Source organism: Tympanuchus pallidicinctus, unplaced genomic scaffold, assembly GCF_026119805.1.
Source record: "Tympanuchus pallidicinctus isolate F22 unplaced genomic scaffold, pur_lepc_1.0 scaffold22, whole genome shotgun sequence".
Lineage (NCBI taxonomy): Eukaryota > Metazoa > Chordata > Aves > Galliformes > Phasianidae > Tympanuchus > Tympanuchus pallidicinctus.
Window position 1 is genome coordinate 13,856,103 of NW_026294739.1, and position 15,813 is coordinate 13,871,915.

At 44.7% G+C, this 15,813-nt stretch overlaps 1 protein-coding gene across 7 annotated transcripts in view; it reads right to left on the reverse strand.

Moving 5' to 3' along the window:
* Window positions 1-15,813, reverse strand: part of LPP (LIM domain containing preferred translocation partner in lipoma) — a 310,262-nt gene that overhangs the window by 239,100 nt on the left and 55,349 nt on the right. For all 7 annotated transcript variants that reach the window (XM_052686960.1, XM_052686961.1, XM_052686957.1 and 4 more), the window contains one exon: window positions 9,010-9,109. The gene's annotated coding sequence lies outside the window, so the exon portion shown is untranslated. The remainder of the gene's footprint in view (window positions 1-9,009; window positions 9,110-15,813) is intronic.

Sequence of the window (15,813 nt, forward strand, 5' to 3'; positions counted from 1 at the left end):
GAGTCTGAGTACAAGGTGTTCACGAGAGAAGCTAGAAAGCAACATCCTTTCCAGCTTTTCTTTCTGATTTTTTTTAAGCATTCATTGTTGATTTCTTCAGGTCAGTTAACATTTTTGAGCTGCAGCAAAGAACCATGAAAAATAGCCACAAAGTGCAAATAAAGCACTTTGGAGGGAAACCGGACACAGATCATTAACCCTGTGTTCCTCATCATTATCCAGACAAAAATTAAATGCAAAGTCCCAGAGCAGCTGTTGCATTAGCCAGTTGATTGGCAGTGCTAAGCACAATGATTGCTTTGCTGCTCTGTGTCACGCGTGTTTGGGCTGGACTGTCTGGAGTTTCATTATTTTAAGTGTCCTTAGGTACTCTGAAACCACAGCGGATTTGAACCTATAAAAAATCCTACTTGTAAACTCTGAGATTTCCTCAGTAATCGCCTTCTCTTGTACTTGAACACAGATGTTTATTTGTTCTCACATGCTTTTCTTTAGCTTAGAGAGACTTGGCATGTATTTTCTTGCCTACCTAGAACAGGACAACCATCTCCAGAGCTGCCTCCATACTGAAACACAGGCTGCATGACCGGATTCTCAACCTCCATAAAATCCACATGATCACTATGGCCTGAATTGACTTACAGCTGTCTACACCAGCTGAAAAACTACCAGCAAAGCAACTCTGCTGCCTCCCCTTCTGCACTCCGGTCCGCAAGAGGCACAGCTGGGGATGGGGCTTCGGCGTCCGACCGCACGAGGAACAAAAGGCAGCTCTGTGCAATGCTAAGTGAATCAAAAAATGAAATTGCAGCAATTTAAAACCACAACAAAGAACTCAGTGGACTGCTCCTGCACACTGCTTAGAAATGTATATTCTGCGCAGCGATACATTCTGGCAGCCTGGGACTCTGACACACTTTCTATGGCAATGTTCTAATATTAGAAAAATCCGGTCATAAGCTAAAAATGTTACAAAAATAGCAGAGGATCATAAGTTACCAGCTGAGTCAGAGCGCGATCTGCTACTTGACTTTCATGCTATTTTATTCTTAAAAATAAAAAAAAAAAAAGGGGGGGGAAGGGAGACATCACACAGTGTTTCTTTTTAAAAACATTTCCTTCTACTATTGCTAATGAAGGAGAATGAGCCCTTGTAGAGGGGAATTTCTTGTGTGCCACCCAGGAAAGTCACTCAAAATGGCAGAAATCAATCTGCAAAGGAGCAAAGGACACAGATCTACTTGAGTACTGCTGTCAAGTCATTCACCAGCCCTGCTGTGTGTGAGCTCTGCAGGGCAGGAGGCTGCCTCTTGCCCCCACTAAGGGGCTCAGGGATCTCAATGGGATTGTATCTGGCATAAATAACAAGAATCTTACATGTTCAGTGCAGCCTCCATCATAAAAGCATTTTGTTTGCATGCCGTACTTAAATCGTCAGTAAATAATTAACAGACAGTACGAGCATGTAACAGAACTGAGTCACAGGTGTTAGCTAGGAAAAAATGCTATAAATTGATATGTTATAGTAATAAGCAGCCTGCTCACCTGTTAGGTGCTGCAGAAATTAATTAAACAATTTAGTGTTCATAAATTAACCCCTGACACACACAGCCTTACTAGAAAGCTGTACTCTGTTATTTATGACTGTAATTTTTCCTCCTTTCACAGATCTGGCAGACTTTACATGAGGAAACTGTGACCTGTTTCCTGTGGAGAGCTGATGGATACAGTGGAGGGAAGGGGCAGTGGGAGCAAGGAAGGGATGTGAAGGAGATGACCCGTGTGAACACAGCAGAAAAGTAGACTCCTGTCTTTCCACATCTCAGTTTCTTGCTCCTTTCTGATGTGTGTAAATCAGCGGAGCTCAGCACAAAGCTGCTCCAGGCAAAGATATGGGGCTGAGCATGGCATCCCCCAGCTCAGCCCCTCTCCTGAGGTTGCTCTGGCTTCTGTGGGATCTCTGGCAACCTCACCTCACTGCAGGCATGGATACAATCAGGCAACGATGAAACTTTCCCGCTTCCAGCTCTGAAACTATCAAGTTCTATGCAATCTCGGGCATCCTCTGCAGTGTACTTGCCTGGAAACGTGGCCTGAGCTTCCTCAAATGCAGATGGAGATCTCCGTTCCCCAGTGACGGATGGCCATCAGCTCTCTCCAGCAGCCAAGCTTAGGGCGTTGCTTTTGTATGCACACACTTCCCAGAACACCCATTTCCAGGCCTGCTTTCTGCAAACCTGGCCCAGGAGATTTCCTTACATGAAGGCAGAGCAGCAGAAAGCAGACGATGCATCAGGAAATCCTCCTGTCAGATGTCGTGCTGCGAGGAGCAGCAGAACGCAGCTCTGCTATCAGAGCTCTCCATGCTCCATAAAATACTGAAGATGTTCAACATCACAACATTTCAGCCCGAGACATACAGCTGCCTGAAAGGCAATGCGCAGAAGCCTGCTAAAATGACAAGGGAAAGATGACTCTTCAGAGAAAAGTAGATGACTAAAAAGTTATTCCATCCAAAAACAGTGCACTCAGGAAAGTAAATTGTCAGTGTCCTATAATTGTTAGCAGCGTTATCCTTCCACAAACGTGCTGACCCTGGCTCCTCTGCAGCTCTGCCTGCAAACAAAACCTAAAAAAGGCCCTTCCTAACAACTGCAGAATGTTTAAGCTTGTTTCAATGAGTTTGTTTTGGTGTTGAATGCAGTAAAATACAAGCAATGAATTCTGGATTTCCCCCCCCCCCCAAAGTGCAGCTCCCATACGCTTAAAAGTAAATGGGAGTGCTTTGCTTCCCGGGGTATGTAACTGGAACATTTTCCTAGCACCTAATAAAACATTGTTTGGTTGATACTAACCATTAAAATATGTGTTTCAAGTCATGTAATGTTCCCCGTGAAATTTGCCTTTTTGCTCCATGAAAAAAAAAAAAAAAAAAAAAAAAAAAGGGCACTGAAAGGAATCCTGCAGCCATAAGGATCTCGCTTATTTCATGGAAGTATCATTTTAAAAGCCCCACAGCATGATCAAAGCACTGTTGAGAACAGATGTTCCAGGCTTTACAAATTCCAGCATAAGTATTTTTAAGACATTTATCACTGCAAAGTTCTTTCAGCCAATTTTTCTCCTGCAAGAAGCATGCCTGCACTTTGCTCCTTGAAGAAGATGCATCCATCCACAGACTCCTGGCTGCTGACCCTACCAGAACACCTCAGGGGGAATTTGATGAGTTCCATGTATGGGAATGTACAGACCCCACCAGACTGACTGTCCACATGGACCCTCTCCCAAAAACCTCATCGCTCCATTCCCTTGACACCACACAACAAGTGCCTATGCCCAAAGTCACTTCATGTTTGCCATCATCCCTTACAATCGCCCCACTGCTGCCATGACCAGCCCTGAGCAATCTCATCTAACTTTAAAGCTTAACTCTGCTTTGAGCCAGTGGCTGTAGAAGAAACCTGAGAGGTGCTTCCTATATAAGCTACTGGAGGATTACACATCCTCCAGTGGGAGCTAGAAGGAAATGCCTTCAATCGTGCCAGCACCCTAAGGAAGCACCCCAACTCTTCCCATAAGCGTGGACCATGTGCATGTAGGGGGCACACACAGGGGTGCTGCCCTGGTCCCAGCAGCAGGCACACACCACTGCTGAGCTAGAAGGCTGGGGGCAAGGAGATGCTCAGCAGCTAACACGTTGGACACCATAAAGCCAGAGGGCAGAGCCAGAAGGGGCAATAGCAGGGACCACGCAGGAATCTCCTTGTTCTCTGGGCAGAATCAGTGAGTCCTCATGGAGGCACAGAACACATTTCACCTGTAACCCAAATCACAGCCAAGTTTCCATTCCAAGTGAAGTTCTCTGGAAGTTCAGCTCTCCATAGTCAGTTTCTGTGTATTCGATCTTCTTCCCAGGAACATCACCAAGATCTCCGGTTGCTGAGAAAGCCTAAACACCGTGCAGAACTTGGCACTTTTGTGAGAGTGAGCAAAGTACCAATGCACTCATGACTACCCAAGAGTCCAAAACATACAGTTTCTCTGTATGTCCAAAGAATAATGTGGGTTTTTGTACCCAAAGAAAAAAGGGGATCTGAAACAACCAGCTCCTTTGAAATGTCACATATTCACAGAAGGAGGTGTTTGTGAAGAGAACATCACTTCTCTAATACATGCCCAGTTTAGTTTCACCTGTTTCCATGTGCTCCCTTCCCAATTCCTACAACCTGCTTGCACATCCTGTTTCACTATGAGCACGAGCTTCTCCCCCAGAGCAGTGCCGCCTTCACTTCTCCTCACAGAGTGAGCTGAAGTAACAGTCAAACTGGGAGCAAAAAAACAGACAAGTTTCCCCTTGTTTGTCCAAGCTGCAAACATGACTGAGGTGCTGGGACAGCTCTTTCAACATAGGGTACCACCTACCAACAGTCCTCTGATGAGAAAATGGAAGAGTGGCCTCTGAAAGAGCAGTGATTGGAAAAGCATGACAAGGCAGAGCAGATCTTCCAGCAGGAGGGAGGACAAGGAAAAGGATGCCCAGAACATATTAGAGGAAACCCCAGATTTCAGAGATGGAGGGGCAGGAGGACAGAGATACTGGCAGCATGCAGAGGTCTGAGGAGAGATGAAGACAACTACGAGTGCCTATCAGAGGAAGTCAAGCAGAAACTGGAAAGTGTGGAGGAGCCAACTCCAGTGTGGAGCGGTCTGAAACCACTCTCCAACAGCAAAGGAAACTGACAGAAGGAGAAGAGACAGAAGGAAGACACATTTCACACAAATAAACACAACAACTTAAACACTGCCCACTGTCACCTCCAAGGTCCGCAGAAGACTCATGACTACATTTACCCACCCAACACGGAGCACCTCAACCTGACACGAGGTGAGCTGGACCCCCACTGCAGGAGGCTCTGTCAGCTCTCTTTCACAGAAAGCCGAGCTCTGACTCTGGCACTGTGTCAAGTCTCAGGGAATAACAGCTTCCAGCAAGCTTTGTAACATCTGTCTCCAGACTCCCCCAGCAGCCATGAAGGGAGCAGAAGTGCAGGCCATGAAGCAGCTCCCCAGCATCCCCATGGCACCCCGGAACTGCTCCTCTCACCCAATACATCTTTTCCTTTACAGACCTCTTCTTTTAGCACTTCTCAAGTTGTTAAAAACTTACTTCTTTATTTATGAGCTACAGCTTCTTATTTTAAACATCCACGTTAAGCTTGCCCCTCCCAAAATACCATTTGTTATAAATTATAATACACCCATGAAATCTTGCCACGCTGGCAGCCAATGACGCTGTGTGCACATCACAGCTACAGATCTGGAAAAACAAAACATTCTCTAATGGAACCTCAAAGGGAGAACAGAAACAGAGGGATCACCCGAAGCTCCCAAACCCAAAGCCACCATCTATCCATGCACCCTTGGAAAGAGCAGCATCACTGCCCAAGGATACCATAGGGGCTGTGCCATCAGTAGGGGTCCCTGAATACCCATCGGTATTCTGACCCTGGCACATGGGGAGAGTGCTTTACAGGGGCACTCAGGATGCTGTGAGGAGCCATCAGCATTGTTCGACTGAGTTCCAAACATCACAACCTGCTCCACACCTGGGGTTTTGCTGTGCTGTCTTCCCACCCCAAGTGCATTCACTGAGAGTTTTTAAGAAAGAAGAAAAAAAAAACAAAGGCCTTGGACAATTAGCAGGCCTTCTGATTTAGCTATTAAAAAAACCCGACATCATTTCCCTCTTGTTTTTCTAAATAAAAATAATGTATAGCCCTGACTTGATAATAAATATGCTCAGAAGCTGTCTTTAAGTAAAAGCTTTTGATAACAAATTGCCTATGCTAACTGCTATTTTACTGTTGAATTTTTTATTGTTGCTTAAGCACTGCAATTATGCTAATAAGCCTGCGAGGATGGTACACTAAAGCATTGAATGTGACAGATATAATACTCAATAAAATGTTAATCTTACCTGAAAATTGGAATCAAACAGCCTTATTAGTATTTATGGATATGGCATCTTTAACATGTTTCTTAAGAGGAATATATATATGCAATGGATATTTTCAAATATACCTTGCTATTTCTCGTGCCTCCATGTGATTTAATTCAGGGTGCCTATTACGCCTGCTGCTAACTTCCAGTCCCTTTTGGATCAGGAAAAAAGCATTCTTGTGTTTGAGCTACACTGAACTTCTGCACTGCTGAATGGTTTTGCCCTCCAAACCTATAGGTGAGATGGTCTCTGACCTGACCGTGAGCTTCATGCTGTGCCTTCACTTGCTCACCCATGAAAGAAGTCAAAAACAACCTCAATATATTCACGTGCTTCTGACATAAGCTGTATTTACATCCATGATCGGGCTGCATCAACAGATCATTCTCACACAGTACACTGGTGTGGCTCTCAGACACTGCAGGCTAATGCTTAAATAACAGCCTGCTGTCTTGCAGCCTCCCTGCCTCTACTGCTCTCACCCAAAGAAGTTAATTCTGCTGACAGGACTGCAGAAACGTCAATAAGACACCATTACTTCTCCTGACAGACAATCGAGGTTCTTGCTGCTGGATGCTGCGAGCCTCCTCTGTGGAAAACACGAGGCAGGAGCCATCCAGGAACTGCTTCGATGAATATCGACAGTGGGGAAAACCCAAGCAGCTGCCCACCGAAACAAGACATTTCCAAAGCACACAAAAAAATCACATGAGCTGCCCACACTCCCGGCACAAAACACACAGGGACTTTCTTGAGCATCGCCTGCAATGCACAGCAGCTTGCTCTCAGGTCAGGATGTCCCTTCTTATGTTTATGGAAGGAAAGAGGACTGCTTTGGAGGATAGGTCAGGGCAGTTCCACAAGACCTCATTTGCGGATGCAGGCACGGAGCAAGGCATTAGAAAAAAACTATTTTCAGTTGCAAAATCATTCGAATAAAACTACAGAATTGACTGAGCTTGCACCTTGGAGAGCTGTGAGGCGCACCTCGGGGCTCCTCTGCCCCAGGTTTGCCCCAGCACGAAGTGCCAGGCTCCAGATCTTCAGGTCGAGCCGGCAAGTCAAGCACTGCACCGCTGCTGTGTGCTGCAAGGCAACCCATAGAGACAGCAGGGCTCAGCTCTGAGTGTGGTCATTATTTTCAACCCTCAGGGGAAATGCAAATTCAACTTGGGCATATTGTTTTCTTTTGCTAAGCAGCAATGCTTGAATGTTAACTCCAATCCTGACAGGCATATGTATATTCTTTGTAAATAATCTCACCCTGACCAGTCCAAAAGGTCAAAATCAAAAAATAATACGAAAAAAAGACAAGCGTGGAAAACTGTCAGCACCATTGGCACAACCCCTCAACCAACTAACCATCCTCAGCACAAGGTGAACTGCAAGCTCTTGGATTTATTTGATTGATTGAGATCAAAAGATCGGAGGGCACAGAGGAAATTGCATCCTTCTATGCATGCACGCTGCTTTCAAGATTTGAGCAGATAGTTGCAGGAATTTTAAAACTCAAAGAGAAAAAAAAAAACATTTAAAGGTGATTTCAGAAAGGCATCCCCTTATTTCTCTCTTGACACCCTATGCACTTTTTAGAGCTATCTGAATGGTTCCTCCAAGTTCCTGCAGCCCTGGGACCCAACAGCTTATCTCTGCTAAACAGAAGATGCTAACAAACAACAAGAACTCACATAACTCCAGAGGAGACATCACTATTTGCTGACATTAAGGATGAAAGCAAATTTAGAGAAACCAAACAAATCCCAAATGTCCAATAGGAGGCTTAAGAATTCCCTACTGCTATTCGGGTGTCCTCAGACACAGGACACACATCTCACTACACTTCTTGGCTGCACAAGGAAGATGAAGCGCCCTCAATTTGCTTCTCTGGCAGTGATCACACAGAGGCACCAGGGCTGCCTGGGCCCACGTGAGGTTTGTCACCTGCAGCTCCTGGGGGAGCAAGGGAAAAGCAAGGGGACTGAGTGAGCAGCCATCCTTAGGACACAATTTCAACACAGAACACAGAAAAAGCCTGCACTGCATTCACTGTCAAGACAGGACAAAGGAAAACAAGGAAGAACAGAAACAGAAGAAATATTAAATTCTGCCATCCCATCAGCCCTTGAACCAAAGAGAAAAGAAAACATTTGGTTCTCCTGCTTGTGTTTCACATATTGTTTATATTTTTGCTCAATTTATCTGAATCTATAGCATTATCCTCTCACATCTTAACTATACAGGTGTGATTACCTGCCTGAGAATAAGAGGAAAATCCCTAATACGGATTACAGAAGAGACCCGAACTTTCAAGAGCTTGCTACAAAGGAACAAGAATTGGTACAACCTCCTGGTTCTGTCGCAGGTTTAGGTTACATGCCAAAACCAAGGGCTGAACTCCTTTTCCACATGATTGCACTTCACTCCAGAAGGAGGACATCACCTTTCAGGTAACAAAGATTATCACCATAGATTTGAAGCTCATCACCAGACCAGGCAGTTCCTTCTGCACAGGTACACCGAGTTTTTCTTTTTACCTTATCAGTTTTGAATAACATCATTAAGATAAGAATTTCACCTTTTCTGATTTCTAACCTTCAGCAGGCTGCAAGGACTTTCCAGAAGTCATCCCGCCTGTTGCCCCACTACTTGAAAGGATCAGTTCTCCTAGAGCACATCCAATGAGGCTTTTTTAACTGATTCTAAAACCTTTCTAACAAACAACTGAAACTCCACAAGCTCCTCAGGCAGTCCATCCAGTGCTCAGCTCTTCTCAATGCAAGAGATCATCTACTAACATCTCATCTAAATTTCTCTTGCTGCAACTTAAGCCTGCAATTTGTCTTACTTACAGTGAGCAGATTTACAGTTTGTTCCTTCTCTTCACAAGTTCACTGTTGCCAAAATTCACGAACTGAGGCACCAGTGTGGCTTGCCCTTTCTTTGCCATTTTGCTTTTGCTCAAAGTGCGTTCTTACTCTTGTGTCTCTGCATTGTGTTTCATTTCTTACCCCAAGAAAACAGGCAGCTAGAATATCACAAGGCTGTTTCAAGAGAATACGCTCACATCCAAAGGCTGATGCAGTCAGGCACACCCAATCATAAGGCACTCTGAAAGAAGAAAAAAAAAAAGATTTCTTTTTAGGACGGTATGCAAAGGGTCCAGAAATAAACCAGCAACCGTCAACCGTCCACTCTTTTATTGAACATTCAAATTAGATCTTCAAAAGCAACATCAATGACTGCAGATACATCGACAACTTAGCCACGTTTTATCTAGCATCCACCACAAGGATTTGATAGGTCTTCCTTCTACCAAACGGGACAACAATGACTTTGCATGAAGTTCTGCCAAGCTACAGGCAGTCGCCAACACACATCAAAATCAGACGGCTCCAACTCCAGCACTTCATTCACTGTGACAGAGGACAAATCTTAATGTCGCCACCAGCGACTTTATTTTCAGTGTCACTGAAACCAACAGAGACAAAACTACTTTGAGATTTAGTGTGTGTAATTATGGGGTAGATCCAGAGGAAAGTAGTCAGATTCAACGAAAGGCTGAATAACTTCTGTGTGCACAACATATGCCCCTACCTCCCAGTCTGCAGGATGCTCTGCATAGCAAAAAGAAATTTCTCTCCTGAACGAAAGGGTTTGGTGATAAAGGAGAAAGAAGAAAGAAAGGATTTATACGAGCAGCGTTGGGAAACACAGGGGGAGAGTTCTGAATAGCACAAGCATCCCAAATTTCATGAGATAACAAGCAACAAGGGAGAGCAGTGATAATACATCTGCTTTCCTATTTTTGTAAGCAATCAATTTACCACAACAGCACCTTAGAAAGGATTATTTCTTGTACTCCACCCAGTCACAATCCCTTTCTCCCATTAGTAGGGGATGCTGTTAGCATCCACTTGGCATGGTTTTCTTTCTTTTTTTTTTTTTTTTTTGCCTCTTCAGTCCTTCCCAGCTGCCCTGGACTTTTGCTTTCCTTGATCATTTCTCTCTTCCCAATAAAGCCCAACTGCTGTCAACACAGCAAAGTGACATGCTCCTATTTAGCATAGACTTGATAACAGAAGTGGTGTTTCCAAGGCTAAAGACAAATACCTGCACCAATAATGTCCCTACATCACACAGTAGCTGAGGAGACCAAGCAATAAATGCCTTGTACTGAAGATGTAGAACTCAAAGAATCTCAGCAATGTAGATGGCCAACTAATGAAGGAGTTCAAACAGAGGCCTATCTTTAACGATGCAAACAGCTTTGATGATTTCCACAAGACCACCTGTGCTATCAGAGACATTACCTCCCAAAATGCCAGTGAGAGATAGATGTTCAGCAAGGGATATAGATGTGAGGAGTGCTTCCACCAGGAATATGCACCCATTTCTATAGCAGAATTAGAACAGCTGTTGAAAACCATGAAGTAGTATTGAATGGCAGCTCAGGACAGGGAGCCAAGAAGACTACTGCATGCAATTGAAACTGCCGAGGGATTAAGCCAGGTCAAATGTAATTACACAAAACTGGAACTTGGCCAGGGTGCTGGTTTACGAAAATTAAAAGAGGTGTTCAAAAGTTTCAGAGATAGAGTCCTTCTGTTAATTATTTGGTGAGTCAGTTGCTGAAGTCTCAGTACTCTGGGAGGCTGTCTGAAAAAAAGGGGAAAAATGAGGCATAAACTTAAAAGGCATTAGGAGTGATTAGCAAGAGCCTTTGTTCTCCATGGCAATGCTTGCTGCACTACTGTGTGAGTGCCTTTCATGTTCATGCTGGAAAGTGGCCTTAGCTCCTTTGATACTTCTGGGAGGAAACATTTAAGCGTACAAATATCCCAATGTCAGAAGTTCCAGACAACAGTCGACGAACATCAACATATCCCAGCCAGGTCAGATCCAGCTCTCAGGCAGTGCTTCTGCTCAAGGGAGGAATGCAAACAGAGACATTTAGAAGCTTATTTAGACCCTAAGCAATGTTTACCCTACTTGCTGGCCATGTACGAAGGCCAGGTCATGTGGAAAACAAGGTTGCAACCACGCGGGACAGCGTTCTTCTTACTTTCTTATGGTTTTGGGAAGATGGAGAGAACTTAAGGTGATAAGGAGATTAGAAAAGGTGCTTCATGGCCAATGTGGTCCTCCACAATGACAAAGAGAAGCTAAAAGAAGGAAGTGGATAGACTCTTTAGCAGGGCCTCATGATAGGACAAGAGGAAATGACAAACTAAAAGAGAGGACATTTAGACTGGGTATGAGGAAGAAGTTTTTTTACTCTAAGGACGACGAGGCACTGACACAGGTTGCCCAGAGGCAGCGGGTGCCCCTTCCCTAAAGGTACCCAAGGTCAGGCTGGACGGGGCTCTGAGCACCTGATGGAGCTGTGGGTATCCCTGTTCAGTGCAGAGAGTTGGACCAGGTGGCCTCTAACTCAAACAATTGTATGCTTCTATGAACAACAGATAAGAGGAAAGGCACAGTATTTTTTATTTATTTATTTATTTTTTTAAGTCAAGATATTTAATGCCTAAATTAAAGTACAAAGAGAACAAATCTGGAAAAGATGAGTATTAACAGTCTCTGATGAACAGTCACAAACTCTGTTCAATTTCTGAAACTTGTACTACAGCCATGAACAAAATATGGTGTTTTCTGGAGAATAAGAATAATAAGAAAGCCTTTTAAGTCTCAGTTTTGGCACCTGATAGTTGTAGCTGCCTCTGCTACCTCTGCATCTGAAATTTATCATTAGAGATACACTCATTACTGTCTCTGAAACAGTTGCATCTGACAGTAAAAGCAATAGGAGATTAACCTTTTTGGGTAGTTTATTTGGTGAACTGTTCAGCTGATGCACATTAAACAAACCAATTTTTAGACTGATGTGAAAATAACGGAAAGATTAAACAGCAATCTTCCCAACAAGTGCACAGTGAGTGACACGGCTTCCTCTGGAAGCGACGGCAGGTGAACACACAGCCGCAGGCTCTGCCATATCAATTTCATGCACTATTTTTTTTTTCCTTTTCAGAAAACAAGCCAAGAACAGACAGGCGTTTCACAGCACAGACTGGTGCAACTTGCATCTATGCTTGTTGCCATTAGCGCAAGAAGTGCTCCGTCAGTGGGGACAAGTCATGGAGGGGACAAGGAAAAATAGTTTCTTGCTCACAGCCAAAGGGACAGGAAGACCAGTGTGACAGAGCTGCAGGTACAGGTTCTCTGCAGCCAAAGCAGTTAGGAACCAACGCCAATGACAGCCTCCAGTGCCTGACACGAAGCACAGGGAGGTGGAACAGGAAGCACCGATGCCAAGCAGTAATAAGGATGGAATCACAGCTGCTTCTCAAATCAGATTTTTTTTGCCTAGGTTACTTGTTATTAAAAGAAATTATAAGTTTCAGCACACAGGGACATCCTGTTCGCTGTATTAAATGAACGGGATGATTCAAGAGCAACAGCTTTCAGGAGGCAGGGAGGGAGGAATCAATTTCAGGTTGCTACAGACAACTGGGCCTTTTCCTGTCAGAAAAAATCCAATTCAGCTCTACGAACCCACGATGGAACATTCCCTGAAATACAACACTCACACGCTCACTAAATAAATAAATACACTAAAATACACACTCATGTCATCTCCCAAATTTTACCAGCTGAACTAAGGGTACGCTCCAACCTGCTGACTGCAACTCAACAAGCATGGAGCTTCGGCTCAGCACTATCTTCTCGACTGCAAGTTCAACGCCTATCTCTGCCTTACAGGGAGAAAGGTATTTAATGGCAAAGTGGCATCCTGCACAACAAAGCAGAGCAGAGCACGGTGATTTGGGATGCTCTTCCACAGGCTCTAGGCTTACATTGAGGCCCAAAGGCTGTTAAGTGACCAAATAAATCCATCTCAATCAATCCCTCTGTGAAGAACACAGGAAACAGTTCCATCCTACAGTATTATGAGTCTTAATTTTATGGAGCAGTTGATGTTTTTCCAATGAAAGGTACCATTAAAATATAAGATTTTATTAGCAAAATCAATGATGTGTGCAGAGACAGTCCCTCACGGCTTTAAAAAATGCCTATGAATAATTATAAAACTGATAGCAGTAGAGAACACCATACAATTATTACTGCTGTTTTACAGGATTCTCTAACAGCAACAGCCCACTTCTGGTAAGACACCTTTAGGCAGGACCACAAAAAAGCATAAATAAGGACAAGGCAACAAAAGCTCAGTGTTCTCTCACACTTAGAGAGTGCAAATATGTTGCTTACTTTATGTCTATTGTTGCTGGGTTTTTTATTTTTATTTTTTTTTCCCAGCAAGTAGTAAACATTCTGGAAACAAATAAATCTCAGCACTTACAGGAATATTTACCAGTTGCCCATGCATTTCACTTTCTCTACCAATTCCAACATTTTGTTGCATTAGAAAAGCAAGTGGGGGAGATTAATTCCCCTTTAAACCAATCAGAAGTGGAAAAAAGAGCCCCCAATTTCATGGTGATCTTTAAACGCAGGGCCAGCACCTGAAAGCCCTACAAGCAAGGCATGTGCTGGGGACAAAAAGCCCGGACACCTCTATCTGCTGCAGGGTTCCCACTCAGATCCAGCATGCCACGTTGCCACTGCTCTCCCGCAGTGAGGACTGGGCACACTGGCAGCACCCCAGTCCTCCAAAGCCTCCTCTCACCCAGCAGCCACCACCCATATCAGCACCATCATAAAGAGCTCACGCAGTCAAGGCACTGAGGCACTCCAAACTCAACACTCACTGAGCCTTCCTACTTTCCAGCAAGCTCTGGCTAATGCACACAGAGCACCGTTAAGTCAAGAATGTACTTATGTAGATTGGAGCCAAAAAATGACACCAGTCGGTTCGACCCCAAATGTTTTGGCTTTGCACACACAGCTACAGGTTTGCAAGAGCCGGGGGTACAGGCAGAGAAAAAAAACCTCAAGTCTCCTTACTCCACCTGGCTTTAAACCTCCGGATGTGTGTGAGGATGGATGAAGAACGAGTGGCAAGAATACTCAACAGATGTTTTCATTAGCATAAATTTGCCATTCATTCCTCTTTCTTCTACCATCACAAACTCCTCTATTATCCTCGCTGGATAATTTACAGAGCTTATTGCAAAGTGCAGTCTCGGAGAACAGAGACAGCATACACTCAGTAATGTCCAAGTTCAAAGAGCTGAGCCATGCATGACCTGCCAGCAGACTGTTGCTATTTTCTTGCATATATAAAAGAGCATTGCCTTCGTGCACTGCTGGAACTTGTCATCATGAAATACCCTCCTATTACAACATGGACCAAAGGAGCTACTATTTTGAGTCCTAATAACGTGCCTGGTTTTACAGGAAAGCACGAAGGCAAGTAACATGGAATAACCCAGATGTCAACTACAGAAACAGATGGGAATTTCACAAAACTACACATATTGCCTCGTTCGAGTGCTGTCATAGCCCATCCTCTAGATGGGAAAGCACAGTGCAGCAGTTAGATGAAAGGAGCACATGGAATTAAGGTGCATCATCACCTCTACAAGACCTATGAAGAGACAGCAGAGGACTGCTTTCCAGGCATGCGAAGCCCAAGGCAATAAAGCATGACTCAAAGCTGTGAGACTGTTTTCTGCCCCACCTGTTGGCCAAGTGACAGTCACTCTATTCTCCCAGCTTTCTGACCCCACAAAATGCAAACAGTGCTGAAGGAAAGGTGTACCGGGAAGCAGGTCACACCCCTGGTCCTGGAGAAGGTTTTTCTTGGCAAGTGAATGCAGATGGAACTGGCTGGAGGTGCTCCTGTGAGTGTGGCCCCAGGTGCTGCAGGCAGACTGCCTGCAGACTGCGCTGTGATTTGCCCTGCTGTGGCTTCCCGGCCACAATTTGCCTTCCAAACAGTCTAGGAAACCACTGCACCTGCAGTGGTGGTTCTGCTCCTGTGACCTATAGGAGGTGTCTGCAGACGATGAGTCAGTGGCAAACCAGGAGAGGAGATGGACTGACCTGACCTTCCTCATTTGAACTCACAAGAAGATCCAAAACTGAGGCTAACAAACCAGAACTTCCAAAATTCATGCAAACTAGGAGAAATCAAGATTCCTGTTTAATAAACATAGGGCTGGTGCTTCGAACCTGAGGTCCGAGCTCGCCCAACAGCCCCGGAGCAGCCGGCCATTCATGCATGCAGCTGTCGCAGGGGAAGGCTGAAGCCAGAGCATGAATGAAGCACCAGGATCAATTGCCTTTTCTACCTTCTGCCTACCGCTAACTGGATGATGCTATTCAGGGAATATATAATTTAAAGACAGAGGCTAATGATGAATCAAGATTGATTTTTTTGGACAACCAAGACAAGAAAATAAATGTAATTGCAGTCTACCTGCTTGTAGCTTGCCAGGAGTTACAGCAAGTTTCAGAACAGTCTGGCTCTTTTTCCCTTCCTCATCCCAGCCCCCTTCCCTCCTGTGTTCCACCAAAGAAGGAAAGACCCTTACAGAAGAGGAATTCACTTAGACAAGACAGTAAGTGCTGCTGGAGCCAGCTCAGTGCTGGCTTCTCTGTCCCTGCTAAGCAGTACAGAGCAATTAATGGACACGCAGAGGGTTCGCTTTCTGGGGAAAAGCAAATTCTGCGTGTGCAGTTGCGAGGAATGCATTGTATGTCTGGTATTCACGCTGCACTCCCTTTTCCTGTTCCTTTTTTTTGCCGTATATGGAGCTGAGCACAGCCGGCGGGGCCGGGGAGGGCAGCGCTGCATGCTCAACGCCTTTCTACTTCCGACTCTGTTTGTCTTTACTGGAAATCCAATC